The sequence below is a fragment of the Gobio gobio genome (genome assembly GCF_949357685.1).
Source record: "Gobio gobio genome assembly, chromosome: 22".
In the NCBI taxonomy this organism is placed as follows: Eukaryota; Metazoa; Chordata; class Actinopteri; order Cypriniformes; family Gobionidae; genus Gobio; species Gobio gobio.
Window position 1 is genome coordinate 19,205,541 of NC_137118.1, and position 15,981 is coordinate 19,221,521.

Below are 15,981 nucleotides of genomic sequence, written 5' to 3' on the forward strand. Positions count from 1 at the left end.
AAACTGTGTCAGACGAATTCATCTTGATAATGTCATATAACGTTGATAGAAAGGTATGTAATGGATTACAATCAACCAATCAGCTGTCAGCTGTTCAATTTAAGTACACAATTAAATAATACCAATTTAGGTCAACCAATGACCAAGCAATGCTTCATTTTGATCAGTCTGTGGTGTAAAAGGTCGCATTAGCAATTAAAAATAAAACACTTAAGCAAAACATGGTCAGGTCAAAGTGTCTGGATAATTTTGGTCCCAAATTTTACTGGTAGTCCACTGTATGAAGAATCTTTGGGTATAATACGTCACAGTTTACTTTATTTTGTTATCCTCACTAACATAAATGAACTATAGTGTCCTGAGCCCATTAGTAAAACATTTTATGGTGTCGGAATACGTTTTGGTTTGACTGTATATATAGTTATATAGTTTATTCCAATAACTACGGTTCAAAATTGTACTTCTTGAGGTAACAAATATAAAAAAATTGACAATAAAACAGAGTGAAAAAGAGAAGAAAAAAAACTATTGACAAAAAAGGTGAGGCTTTGTGTCGGCTTATTCATCAATATGTTTTTCTTACATTTTTAATTCTATATTTTTCTGCAATGTTTATTCCTACAAGTAGGCTGTTTTTCAGTAGGCTGTACTTTTTGGGGGGTAACAATTTCTTGTCAGGTCAATAAGACAAACTGGTGGAAAAAAGAGAGAAAAAGAAAGAGAGTGAAACAAGAGATTGCATGGCAAGATGGGCCAAAAAAAAAGTGAGGCTCTGTGCCGACTCATCCCGCGGGAATTGTCGTCATGGCTACATCCTTCCAGCAGCAGCTCCCTGATTCCCAGGGAGCGACGAATGGAAGACAGGAGGAGAGAGAGAGACAGATGGAACGGCTCTTATTGCAGTGAGAGGCTGAGGATTGGATGGTATATTACCACATGGTAAAACAGACAGAGGCATTGTCTGTCCACTAACACAACAAAAACTCAATCTAACACTCCAACACAACCTGTGACTTCACACAGTAAGATTAAAGACAGCATTAAAAATGGCTTTGCATCACAATTAAGTAGCATATTGTGATGTGTATGGCCATTGTGTTGCATCTCGCTGTATTCTTCACTGTTACGTTTAACAACTGTATCCAGTAAAAAAAAGCCAATTTTTTCGTATTGCACATGCCTATTATTCACACAGCACTCCGCTAAGCGCGCATCTCTCGTGTATCAGTGTTTATCTGCATTCATCAGCAGCGGTCGGCGACTCCAGGAGTCCCAGCGGCAGACAGTTTTAATCAGATATTCAAGCGGCTTCAGGCAGAACTGTGTCCTTCTCTCTGAGAGCAGCTCATGCTTGTGTCTTCCACTGAACAGCCCTTTCAAGACATACCTATTCAGCCCGGTCCAAAACACATCTGAAAATGATGAGACGCAAAGAACAAAGACTGGCAGAGAACAAAGACAACACAATGAAATACAGTAGCACAAACTGCTTCACAGGAAGTGACAAGGAACGAGAGATGGTTTCAAGGAACGGATGTCAAATATCAGATGATGATTTCTGATTAGATGAAGACATGGGAAAATTCCACAGATATATACGATACAATTTATTATTATTAATAATAATAATAATAATAATAATAATAATAATAAATGTGGTAGAAATAATAATAAATGCAATAATATTAATAATAATAATAAATTATGTGGTATTTGATTTCAGAAAAAAAATGTTCAAAGAATATTAAAGGCTTTAGAGAAAAGATGTGAAAGATGACAGTTTTGATTATATGCGGATTTGGAAAATTCCACAAATATAAGGATACTGTGAAAAGGGACAGTATTACTGTTATTACTATTATTACAACTATTTTATAAAAAAAATTATAATAATTATACTAATAATAATAATAAATACATTGTTATATCATTATTATTTATGGTTTTGTTGTTGTTGTTATTATTATTATTGTTATTATTATTAAATTAAGCATTTTTAATTTTTTTATTATCGTTATTATTATTAATAATACTAATCATAATAATAAGGTATCAGTTTTCTTTTCGTTTTTATTATTGTTTATTATTGATCATTTTAAAATAACATTGATAATAATAATAATAATAATAATAATAATAATAATAATAATAATAATAATAATAATAATAATAATAATAATAATAATAATAATAATAATATTTAAAATGCTTAAAAATAAATAAAAACTAACAAAACTGTAAATAAAACAAATGATATAACAAAAGTATTATTACAAATAAAAATCAGTGTAGTAATAACATAACCATATATAATAATAACAACAACAACCATAATAATAATAAATAATAATGACAATTATTATTATTATTATTAATAATAATAATTTGTGGTATGTGATAACAGAGGTCGCTTAAAGATATTTAGCTTACTAAATGTACAATGTCAGCTCTAAAAGAGGTCATAAATATGTTAATTGGTGACTAAAAAAAGTGTGGAGAATAAACCAACATTAGTCAGATTCTACATGCACGATTAACAATTAACGCTGAAATGTCAGATGTACCAAAACCTCAGAGATAGAGGCGCAGGCTGCCAAAGTCATTGGATTCTCAAGGACACTGCGGCGAAAGAGAGTGTGTGTGTGTGTGTGTGTGTGTGTGTGTTTGATCGAGAGAGACGAGCGTGCAGGAATACGAGAGGTACCCTGGGAATACACTCACGTGGATTGGCCGTACCGTGAGCATGTGTGTCAATATGTGGTTCTGAGAGCAGGGCTTGGCATGTGGTCCGTAAAGCATCCTGGTGGGAGTAGAGTGATGACGGCAGGGTTTGGGCCGGAGAATCATGCTTATACATCACTACGGCTAATGAATCAAGGGTTACAAGACAGAAGAGCAAAGTGGACACAAGTGGACACAAGTTGTTCGTCTTCGCAACTTGCTCACCCTGGTAGTTCAAACCAGCGAGACCGATTAGCCACCATTTGGACAGGAAGTCAGAGCATGTTGGTCTATCTGAACAGCGATACACTCCATTACCTCAAGCAAGTCCGAAAGGAGCAATAGAACAGCTCTAAACATCCACTCCACTGCACAGAGCCAAAGCGAGCAGACTTAAAAGACAATGTTTGATTAAATAAAATGTTCATGGGTAAATTTCTGCCCATGCCAAGACGAGATCAATGCCAGTCACAACCATTACTTGGTTATTTTGTGCCTCAGACACTTCACTTCTCAATTACAACCAGTGATAAATGGGCCTTTCCTTTGTCAGTGGATGCTTGAGAATGAGCCATCCCTGTGTGTGATTACTTTGCCAGTAGTCTATGTTTGGTCTCTAGTAGAGCTTTCAGTTGTACATCATGAGTGGTGTTGAGGACTCCACATCCGAGATATATATATATATATATATATATATATATATATATATATATATAAGAAATGCAATGGTGATTTAAAAAAAAAAAAAAAACAGGTTTGGTGTGCTTGTTTGTAGGACTACAAATAAATTGTATTTAAGAATAATAATTATTTTATTTTACATTACAGCTGTAAAACTACATAACTAATATTTATGGCTCTCTTAATTTCTTCAAGTCATCTATCTTAATTTTCAAAGGTTAAAAAAATCCAACTTTTTTTTTTTGGACGGAAATCCGCAGGGAGTCTCTAAAGCTGCTCTTTCGTTGATAAGCGCTTCCTATCCAAGTAAGTAATGGAAAGATGGATGGCACATTCACATATGCACGTTAAAGTGACCCAAACACTTGCAGTTTTTGTGTAAAGCAGCATACCGAGCCACTCTGAGACACTGAAAACACAGGTGGATAATCAGCTGCTCCTGTGTAAATGAACACCGTGCCGTGCTTCGCTCTGAAACATGCAGCGCATATATATTTAATTAAAGGGGACCTATTATGCAAAATTCACTTTTACTTGTGTGTCAGGACCTTTTTTTTTAATCCCCATAAATCATAGTCTCTCAGAATAAGCCGTTTGCAGTTTCTATGCAATGTCACAAATGCACAGGCCCCTCCCATGACTGCTGACGGACTATTAGACCCTGCCCTGAGTGAGCTGGATAAAGTTTATTGGATTCATATTAACAGCATATATAGCAGTAGGTATTGTATATTACGCTGCTTTCACTTTAATACAGATCTTATATACACATGCAATGTCTTTCCCTGCGGTTTACGTTCACAGACATAATTGACCGTGTTTATGTGAACTTATGTGTGTGTTTTTGACAGTTTAAGCGCAATAAGACCTGAACAAGAAATTAATTTAATACTCAAAGGATGTGTTGTTTGACATCCAGCTTTCTGTCCCGCGTGCTTTGGATATGTGCACTCGGAAAACCATATCTCAGAAGTTAGACTGATATGGCACAAAAAGGCAGGTCCAAGGCACTCAATCAAACGTAAAAAAGAGAAGGAATTAATTAAAAAGCCTTTATTTGGTTTGGCTTAAGTCATCTTTTTGAAAAACTACAAGAGCCAATATGTTTCGACCAAAAAAATGGTCTTCTTCAGGGCAAAAGCGAACTAGACTGATATGGCTTTAAATCGCATGCAGATAAACTTTCATGATGATTGTGGCAAGCAGTACGAGGCCGAGGGCCGAGAGAGAACGGCACGAGAGAGGACCAGTCCTGGATTTTACGTTGTGTTTATGTTTATGTGTGTGCGGCAGCTGTCTGTGAGGGGCTGCCTGCTTTACTTTCATTTTGCACCTATTTATATATTAATGTGTTGAACGTTCCCGCCTCCCCATAACAACGAACTGTGTTACAATGATGAAGAACTGCAATGTTAATTAATAATTAAATAATACTTAAATCGATATGTCATCCTCAATAAACCCGTCTCCAGCGTGTTGCCTCCGATCATTCGAATATTGCACTTTAATAATTATTTAATCAACATCATCCTCAATAAACCCGTCTCCAGCATGTTGCCCCCGGTCCCTCGAATATTCCGATCTATTATGACCTCTGAGCTGTAAAGCTGCCAGAATAATAATAATAATAATACGCTGTTTGTTAATTGGCCAGAGGAGAACTGGCACCCCGACTGAGCCTGGTTTCTCCCAAAGTTTATTTTTCTCTATTAGGTCACCTAATGGGGTTTTGGTTTCCTTGCCACTGTTGCCTCTGGCTTGGCGTGCTCAGTTGGGGACACTCAATTTTTCAACTAAACATTGAAATAAATCTAATTAATAAACTAAATTAACCATTTAAACTAAATTACTGATCGAATTATTCATCTAAAGCCCACACTGTCACTGTATGATAATTGAAATGAACTGATGACATCAGCGTTTTTTCCAGAATGGCTATACAGCTGAATAAAATTATGCTGCATTATTTTCCTGTTTAACACTGTACAGCTGCTTTGAAACAATCTACATTGTTAAAAGCGCTATATAAATAAAGTTGACTTGACTTGACAATGTCACGTGAGTGTGACCGTGATAGAGATGATCATCAAAACCAAACAGATGTTTAAGTTTTTGTCAGAGTATCCAAGGTAAGAGCTGTAAAGGCTCCATCCTCTTCTGGAAAGAAACAGCTGCTCATTTGCATCTAAAGATATATGCACGAAAACAGCATGTTTTTCCTTCCACTCAAAAATGTACAACATGGTATAAAATAAACTATCTGTGGGGTATTTTAAGCTGAAACGTCACAGATACATTTTGGGGACACCTGAGACTTATATCTTGTAATAAGGGGTATAATAGGACCCCTTTAAATATTATCAATTATTAAAAAGCAAAGGCTGTGAGTCAAATCGTGATTACGGTTTTATTATGATTAATCACGCAGCCCTACTATCAAGATATCCCTGTGATACACCGACACTGAATGCTTTTTAAGAAACAGTTCATGCAAAAATGAAGGCTGTGTCATAATTTTCTCATGTTGTTCCAAAACTTTAAGACTTTCTTTTTCTGTGAAACATAAAAGATGCTAAGATGTTTCTTTTGTTTTTGTCCTTACAATGAACATCATTAGGATAAAGTTTTTGTACTTACAATGAACGTCAATGGGATAAAAAATAAAAAAAAACTGAAAAAATTGATTTTCCCCATTGATTTTCATTGTATGGATCTGTTTTCACAAAATTTAAACAAAGTTCAGAGAGGCTCTTAGGAGTAACTAAACATCTCTATGATAGAAAGTGGTGCCCGGAAACAAGCCTGCCAACCTACAATCCTCCTCAATGTCCCAATGGGAACACATCCAAGAGGCCATATGGATTGTGAAGGGTTTAAAACATGGCATTTCTGAATAACGCAATTGTTTCATCGACAAACACCAGAAGAGGTGAGGGCAAATACAATCTAACAATCTAAGACTTCAACACTTGAACTGCATCCAGACCACCCTGTACTAATTATTCCCAAAATAAGTAGTGGGGGAAGAGTTTCTGTGCACTCCACACCCATAAAGCACATACTCAAAAATAAACTCCAGCAAACAGATCCAAGAATGGTCCGGTGGTCTCCAGCACTACTGATTTATGTGCCTAACCCCAGTCTGACCCACTCAGGATGGCCTTGTTTGAGAGGTCGAGAGAGGTCACGTACCGTCAGCGCTCACTTCCTGTTCCTCTCCAGCACCTGCTCACGGAGGACAGACGCTGTCGTTTCTGGACCTGTTGAAAGAGAGGATCATTTATTAACCCATTCACGGGAAGCAAAACACAAAAGGTGCTGCATTCATGACTGCAACTGTAATACACTGCCACACGTGTTTTAATGGGGCCATATCAACGCTAAACAGGATTTCTGTTGTTTTTATGATATAAAACGTATTGCCAACAATGCTCAGAAAGTAATGGTCTCTCCACCTCTTGTCACAATAGAGGTCATTTACATATAGGTCCAGTAACAAAAACTGTTAGAATTTAAATTTTAGACCAGTCCACGTCAGTGTTATTTTAAATTTTAGAAGTGTTATTTTTATTTTAGAAGACTGGAGTAATAATGCGGAAAATTCACAGCTGTCAACCCCAAACCTTTGAATGGCAATTGATTGGTTGGTTGGTTGATTGGTTGATTGATTGGTTGGTTGACTGATTGATTACTAATAGAGGTTTCCTTCGCTGTATTCATGTACAGTACAAAGCCAGACCACAAGCCATTTTCTATGCACACTAGCAAACGTGGCTCTCGACTTTTGGTTTGAGAAATTTAATAGCAGATGTGTGAACTCCACTTTAAAGCTCAGTCTGTTTGAATGCACAATGTTGACTCCCTTTAAACATCACCTCAGCGCTCTCTGAATCACTGCTGATCCGGCCCCTGTTCAACATCTATCATTCCCTCAATGAGCTCTGGAGGGAGAACAACATAGCCCTCGCTTTATCGCACTGACCCTGTGGTTGTTGTCCGCCGCACCACGCAAGATCCAGATGGCAGAGAGTGAGAAATACAGATAACAGGAGCAGTATGGCATCACACAGCAGTTCTGCACTAGTCTACCATAAGATCACTCAACGGCATCGCTGCAGGGGGTGGCTGGCGAGCCGGTGCGTGGTGAAAATGACACAACCTCCCAGCTCTGTAAACAATAACTGCTGCAGTGATCATGAAATCATCATCCACAGTTTGTCATGGGGTAAATCCATTTCCACTGAACAACCCACAGTCCGACCAATAAGAACTGGACCGCTGCCCCATGATCCACATTTGGAGCTGGAAGTGACGCACCTCAACAAGCAATAATGTTTTAATTCAATCATGTGATGCAGTGAGTGCTCTAACTGGCCATCAACTAAAACACAACATACGGCGGACTTTATAATAAAAAAAACAGAACTTGCAATGTGAATCCAGCAATTCTCTCAATTCATCAAATCTACAAAGAATCTGCCTTGCATTTTTTCTTGGAAATTTCCATCTTTCGTGAATGTCTGTAATTAACACATTGAAGCTAGAGCTGTCATGATCAAGTTACTGAACACAAACACACACTCACTCTCACACACACACACAGAAACAGACAGACAGAGACAGATTCTCATTTGAAAGCGCTTATCTAAAACCGCAACATGCGACTGGAATTTTAAGTGCACAATTATCACAGTTGTCAAACAGTTGAGATAAGCCAATTATGTAATAATTTCAACTGGCCTAATAGAAGCAGCCAGGGATCTGTTCTGAAACCCTGGCAATGCTTGAGTCAAGGATCAAGTGAGGAAAGTGAAAATAAAAGCAGTTGTGGGTTATACAAATCTACCATTTATTAGTCTTGGAAGCACAATGGATGAAAACAAATCACTGTTAAGCACAAGCTCTTTCCCTCCAATTCCAAAATTATAATTCAGTCTCTAGTGGGCACTCAACCGCTGCGTCTGAGCACTCTTGAAACTGACTGACCGTGTGTTTCATGCTACACCTCCATCGATGGGCATCTTGCCAAGACTGAACTGGTAGTGGCGCGGGGTCTTCCGGTGCGCTTCAATATCACTGCAGCGACTGGCAGAGCGGCACGCCTGATTGTTTGATGATAAATAAGGCACTGAAAATCGTTTTTGAGACGGGTGACAATGGGCCATCTCTAATCGTCCCAATTGAAAAATAATCTGCCAGTAACTGCGTTCATGAGCCATACAGTGTCTTTATCCATTGATGGAAGAGAAATTAGGAAGCAAGGATACGAGAGAAAACAAGGGAAGCAAAGAATGAATAACAAGGAGGAAGAAAGGAAGCAAAAGAAATGAACACAAGAAAAACAAAGAATGGATGAATAACAAAAGAAGATATAACATTAAATAATAACAGGAAATGCATAAAAGAGAAAGGGGGAAAAAACAAAAAAAGGAAGCAAGCAAGGAAGCAAGCATTAGAGACAGAAAGACTGAAGAACAGGAAGGAAAGAGTGAGTGAGTGAGTGAGTGAGTGAGTGAGTGAGTGAGTGAGTGAGTGAGTGAGTGAGTGAGTGAGAGAGTGAGGGAGTGAGGGAGTGAGGGAGTGAGTGAGGGAGTGAGGGAGTGAGGGAGTGAGGGAGTGAGGGAGTGAGTGAGAGAGTGAGAGAGTGAGAGAGTGAGAGTGAGTGAGTGAGTGAGTGAGTGAGTGAGTGAGTGAGTGAGTGAGTGAGGGAGTGAGGGAGTGAGGGAGTGAGGGAGTGAGGGAGTGAGTGAGTGAGTGAGAGAGTGAGAGAGTGAGAGAGTGAGTGAGTGAGTGAGTGAGTGAGTGAGTGAGTGAGTGAGTGAGTGAGTGAGTGAGTGAGTGAGTGAGTGAGTGAGTGAGTGAAGGACATGAAGGATAGAAGGACTGATAGAAGAATGGAAACATGAGACAGAAAAAGAAGGAATAATGGGTTAAGAATTGGAAGGAAACATAAAATACAGATAAATAAGAAAAGCAAGAAACCAGGAAGGAAAAAAAACAGGAAGAAAATAAGCATAATAGACAAAAAAAAGAAAGTATAAAGATCAGGAAAGATGGAAGAACAGGAAGGAAGGATGGCAGATCAGGAAAGATGTCAGACCAGGAAAGATGGAAGAACAGAAGGAAGGATGGCAGATCAGGAAAGATGGAAGAACAGGAAGGAAAGATGGGAGATCAGGAAGGCTGGAAGATCAGGAAGGAAGGATGGAAGAACAGGAAGGAAAGATGGAAGAACAGGAAGGAAGGAAGAAAGGAAGGATAAGAGGAAAAGAAGGAAAGAAGGAAGGGATGGGGAAAGGGTGAATAAGAGGAATGGAAGGAAGCAAGGAAAAACTGGAAGGGAAGAACCATAATAGACAGAAAAAGAAGGGGAAAAACTCAAATGAAACGCATTTTTCAACTGTAAATGTTTATAGTCAGACATTGTTATCGTCCATATTACACTGAGCTGCAGAAGACCTAATGAGACGCATGGAATACAATGAAAACGCAGCGGTGTTTATGACTAAATATGGTGGAGATATATGGACGCACACTGCAGTTGTTCTGTACGGCTGTATTGATGTGAAGCTGGTGTTTCAACAAGTCCTAGTGCCACATTGATCAAGCCGCACTAAAATAGAGGCATTAGCAGAAGTGTGATCAATGCACAGAGCTCTAATTCAAACATCAATAATTACACTCTCATGTGAGCTGCTATCATACAAAGTGCTGCACACTCAATTATCCAGCAAAACAAATGTGAAGTCAGAAGTGAATAATGGCTACCTCGTGAAGATGGAGGCCATGACAATTCATTTTAATTGCTTTCTGTCAAGATTACAAACTAATAAAGCTTTTAGAAAAACAAAAACAAGAAATTGAAACGAAAAACAACTTGGCCACAATTGTTGCTGGTCACGCGTTATGGATAAATACACACGCACGCACACACACACACAAACACAGTACATAGTCTCATACATATTCAGGGATCGACATTAATGCTTGTCCTTGTCCTTGTCCTTGGGACAAGTGGATTTTTTGAAGGGGCAAGTGAAAAATAATTGTACTTGCCCGACAGACAAGAATCCTGGTTAAAAAAACGTCAAAACAAAAAATAACTAGGGAATCACCAAAGTGCAAAAAATATTCTGCATTCAGTTAGTGTAAGTGGAGATCGATAGTGGATAATAATATAAAACGAACTGACGGCCTCTCGAGGACAAAATCGAAAACAAATGAGCGCCGCTCATACAAAGACACTCAGTTAACATACACGGTTAAAATGGTGTCGTTTTTATATTTATAACATATGATACAGTTAAGCAACGTCACATAAACAAGAGTGTTTTCCTGTATACCATCACGACTGAAAACGACGCGGATTTCATATAACAGTTCCATAAACAATTAATTAACATTAAGTCACTTACATTTTAGATGCAATATGGACTGTTTTTGTTCTATTTCAGCAGCGAAAATAGTTCCAAACAAAGTGGTACGGTACGGCATTTTGGTACCAGTCACAACTTTTGACAGTGGAAACGCAAATAAATGCGTACCGTACCGAACCGTAACGGGCCAAAAGATCACAACAGAAACGTAACGCATCTCACAACAACTCAGAACTGATTCTCAGTTGAATCAAAGATTCAATGACCTATTCGTAAACGACTGCCTAATTCTTGAATGCATCAGCCTTTTGAACGAATCGACTCAATGACTCTCATTGAGACGGTCACATGCTGCCACCTACTGGTGGTTTAGTTTCATCTTTCCAACATTTCTTATTTGTATATTAAAAAATAATCTCATTACATTATTTAATGCAGTTGTAATTTCAGTGTAAATAATTTAATTTGATTGGTTACAGCCTACAGTGTCTTATTCTAATTTAATGTATAGATCAAATTTAAAAATATAAAATGAAAGCTGAAGCATAGCCTATATTTAATAAGATTATGGAAAAATGCCCTTTATAAAAAGGTAAAAATATCACAAATATGCATATTTAAATATGTCAAAGCTGATTGAACACTGATGAGAATATTGCTTCAGAATAGATTACCGGTATATTTACAAAAAAAAATTAAACAAATCCAGACAAGCAATTTTTTTCCTCGGACAAGTGAATGACAGATTTACTTGTCCAAGGGACAAGCATGTGAACAGGCTTAATATCGAGCCCTGATATATACATACGTACATACACACACACAGTACATATACACACACACATATACACATACAATATTTACATCCATATATACACAGTACACACAGTACATATACAATATTTTTTCACTATTATTTACAACAGGATCTGGATTTTCCATGGGTATTTTTGTTATTAGAGACGATAAAATCAACTTTGTGCATCAAAACCACTCTTTTCCTGGTTAAAAAAAAACTTAAAAACGCCATAACTTCCGGAAAGTGAGGTCAAATTAGATCGTGCTCATAGATATATCGATAGTAAATGCCTCATTCTACTGATCCGTGCAGGCGCTAATGAGGCATCTACGTATACATCTATGACCACGATCTAATTTGACCTCACTTTGCGGTAGTTATGGCGGAGCTCAGAGACGATCGCGTTCGTCTGTTAAGAGGTAAAATAATAGCATAAATACTGCTCGGTTTCTTGCAGAAACTGATCGTTTCGCTAGATAAGACCCTTATTCATCGTCTGGTATCGTTTAAAGCCCTTTGAAGCTGCACTGAAACTGTCATTTGGACCTTGAAGTGTTTGGAAGCCATTAAAGTCCATTATATGGAGAAAAACCCTGGACTGTTTTCATCTAAAACCTTAATTTCTTTTCGACTGCAGAAAGAAAAACATGGACATCTTGGATGACAAGGGGGTGAGTAAATTATCAGCAAAAGTTTATTTAAAAGTGAAGTAATCCTTTAATTCTGTCTCCAGATGGTTTTATAACTACCCCAAAATCAAACAGATTTCCCCCCTTATCAAGTCTGTCAAAAACTTAGGCTGGAATATTACAACTAAAAACATCGACATAAACACACTCATGGGCAATCAATCACACTGAAGACTTGCCGGCTAGGAAATTAACAAACACACAAACACACACACACACACACACACACACACACACACACACACACACACACACACACACACACACACACACACACGTCCTTTTTTGGACAACTAGCCTACTCAACCACCATACCCATCTCTAATTGATGCAGAACAGACTATGAAATCCAATAAAGTTGTGGTAATAAATAAGCTCTGAAGGTATGAAAGCAATCCCAAGAACTCCGGAAGTCTACTCAAAACTAGTCTATATATTTGTCACAATGAAGAGTGTTAATCCTGCGTCTAAATCCATCCAACTCCAAATATGTGCGATGAGCTAAGTGGGATCGTCAGTAAAGAGGAACGTGTGGTGATGACGGAAAGTGAAAGTCAATTAGCGCTCTCAGACAACGTCTCCCACACAGCGCTCCGCTTTGAATACTGGAGAAAAGGTCGCTTTCCAGAAGAGAATAGCTCTACTGTGGGATACATGTCAAGCAGACGGTGTCTGTGCTATACATTTTCATTGACAAAATGTAAATCTACAGACGCCTGCTTAGGCTAGGACACTGGATATCATAAACGGCATCTTTTGCCATTGAGCCATAAAGCCCCGACTCACTACACGGCATGCATGGACGATATAAACTACAGTCCGCTGATTGTTTTCCTGCTCATGACAGTTTTATCAGGACAAACTTGTTTCTTGTCAGTTAACGCTCTTCCTGAAAAAAGGCTAACGCCCTTCTGAACATGTTGTGTCAGACCTTTGTAAAAACAATGGAAACTTTCAGCATTCCAAAGAATGGAGTCTCTACTATCTGAATGCCAATTGACAAACCAGTCAGACTGCAACTCACTTAAAAGAACATCCAGGAGAATCTGCTGGCCAAACCCTCATTTTCTCTTGTCAGCAGCTCTAAAGGTCAGGGATGCCATTATTATGAAGTACCAGTGCCCTTTAGCTTCGAGAAAATGCTGTCCCTTTAGCATTATTTCAATTATTTATAGAGGAATTTAAAAGGATTTGCCACAAAATGTCGCAAATAAAATAATTCAGAAGCAAATTAATTAACATCTAAATCATTTCCCACAAAAAGGCTGTAAGCAGTTTTTAGTTAAATGACCTTAGTGCTTAAATTCTTGTATGTGGTTAAAGCAAAAAACACAGACTGTTTGTTCTTCTCCCACAACACATCAGGAAAAGTGCTCTGCTAAAACACACACAATACACACAATACACACACACAGATCAGGCATAACATTATGACATTATGAGATGAAGTGAATAACACTGATTATCTCTTCATCACGGCACCTGTTAGGTCTATTAGGTAGCAACTGAACATATTGGCTGCATTCGAAACCTGGAAAATGCTGCCTTCGGAGGACACATTTCAAGGTAGGAAGGCATCAAGGCACGTCCGAATCTAAATGTTAGCTTCACTTCCTGTCTCCTGAAAGACCTTCATCTGATCGACTTTTGAAGACAGCATAACATGTATCCTTCACTGCCTTTGATATCCCACAATCCTGTTTTCCATTTTTGTGACAGTTGAACTGGGAAAAAAAAGATGGCGTTCGAAAGTTGCGTTTGCTGGTCAGTTTGTGTGTAAATGTACGTTTTTTACCAACATTTTCCACTTCTGATGTCATTTCTAGCGAGAAATTACTAACGTAGTAATTAATATTTGTTTAGGCAACGAGTCAGCTGCCTTGGTTTTCAGACGCAGCCATTGTCCTCAAAGTCGATGTGTTAGAAGCAGGAAAAACGGGCAAGCGTAAGGATTTGAGCGAGTCTGACAAGGGCCAAATTGTGATGGCTAGACGACTGGGTCAGAGCATCTGCAAAACTGCAGCTCTTGTGGGGTGTTCCCGGTCTGCAGAGGTCAGTATCTATCAAAAGTGGTCCAAGGAAGGAACAATGGTGAACCGGCGACAGGGTCATGGGCGACCAAGGCTCATTGATGCATGTGGGGAGAGAAGGCTAGGCCGTGTGCTCCGATCAAACAGACGAGCTACTGTAGTTTAAATTGCTTGAGAAGTTAATGCTGGTTCTGATAGAAAGGTGTAAGAATACAGAGTGCAAAAACGTAAGTGTCCTAAAAATAAGATTAATTTCCTTTAATCAAAATATAATTTCTTTCTTTTGATTTTTAAATATGAGATTCCGCAATTAGTACAAAGTATAGATTCAAAAACAATGACTAGTCAACATCAATGCCAGGAAACACTACATTTTGGACACACTACAACAGTCTTGCAAAAGAACACAGCCACATTTTCATTTCAGCCAAGACCTGGTTTATTTCTGCCTTTTCAGACTTTTAATGCGTTTATGAATTCGACTGAACAGATTCTTTTCTGTGTTAATTCAAATGACCGTGAAAATCTATAAAGACTTTAGCACATCAGTGTGAACAGAGTGACTGACTGCAGAGAGCCCTAATTAACAGTGCCAGCCTTAGACGTCCAGATGTTCTCCTCAGAGAGCTGACGACTGCACACACAGGGAGGGATAAGCACAAGGATAAAGAGTGAAAAAACAGAGTAAGGCCTAAAAATACTCCATGCCAATGCATCAACAAAAATCGCTTCTGGCTTTGAAAGTCGTCTGTTCATTTTGGCAACAGAAAATATTTGACCGACATAATAATTTTAGTTTTTTTGTCGAAATGGTTCTGCAGGGCCGAAACAGTGACGTTGACATCAATTTCATGCACACAACATAGATAAGCTACAACAGGCTGTGTCGATGCAATTTATCATAAACAAAAATGAGTAGAACAAAATTTGTTCAGTTGAAATATTTGAGAAGCCAAAGAACTTTACTATGACTTGTTTAATTTATCACCAGAGAACACAACACACTGAGTACCAAGTTCAATTACCAATATTTATTTATTTTTCCATTTAGCCGAAAACTGAAAATACCTAAAGGAACACTCCACTTTTTTTGAAAATAGGCTCATTTTACAAGTCCCCTAGAGTTAAAGAGTTGAGTTTTACCGTTTTTGAATCCATTCAGCCGATCTTTGTATCTGGCGGTAGCAATTTTAGCATAGCTTAGCATACATCATTGATTCTGATCAGTCCATTAGCATCTCATAAAAAAAATTACCAAAGACACTTTCAATATTTTTCCTATTTAAAACTTGACTCTTCTACAGTTACATCGTGTGCTAAGACCAACTGAAAATGAAAAGTTGTGATTTTCTACACCGATATGGCTAGGAAGTACTTTCTCATTCCTGCGTAATAGTCGCGGATCTTCGCGGCCGTACCATGGCTGCAGCGGCGCAATGATTCGTTGGTATTCTGTGAAACATGGTGGTAGTATACACCTTCGACTTACTATCACAGCCCTTTACAACACACAGAACCATGGCTAATCACACAGGTAAATCCACAACACAATTGCGACTATTACGCAGGAATGAGAAAGTAGTTCCTAGCCATATAGGTGTAGAAAATCGCAACTTTTCATTTTCAGTTGGTCTTAGCACACGATGTAACTGTAGAAGAGTCAAGTTTTAAATAGGAAAAATATT

General features: G+C 38.2%; 1 protein-coding gene across 4 annotated transcripts in view; it reads right to left on the bottom strand.

Annotated features, from left to right (window-relative positions):
- The window catches only part of strbp (spermatid perinuclear RNA binding protein), a 127,985-nt gene that overhangs the window by 68,608 nt on the left and 43,396 nt on the right, over positions 1-15,981 (bottom strand). For all 4 annotated transcript variants that reach the window (XM_079804525.1, XM_079804526.1, XM_079804527.1 and 1 more), the window contains exon 2: positions 6,595-6,662. The gene's annotated coding sequence lies outside the window, so the exon portion shown is untranslated. The remainder of the gene's footprint in view (positions 1-6,594; positions 6,663-15,981) is intronic.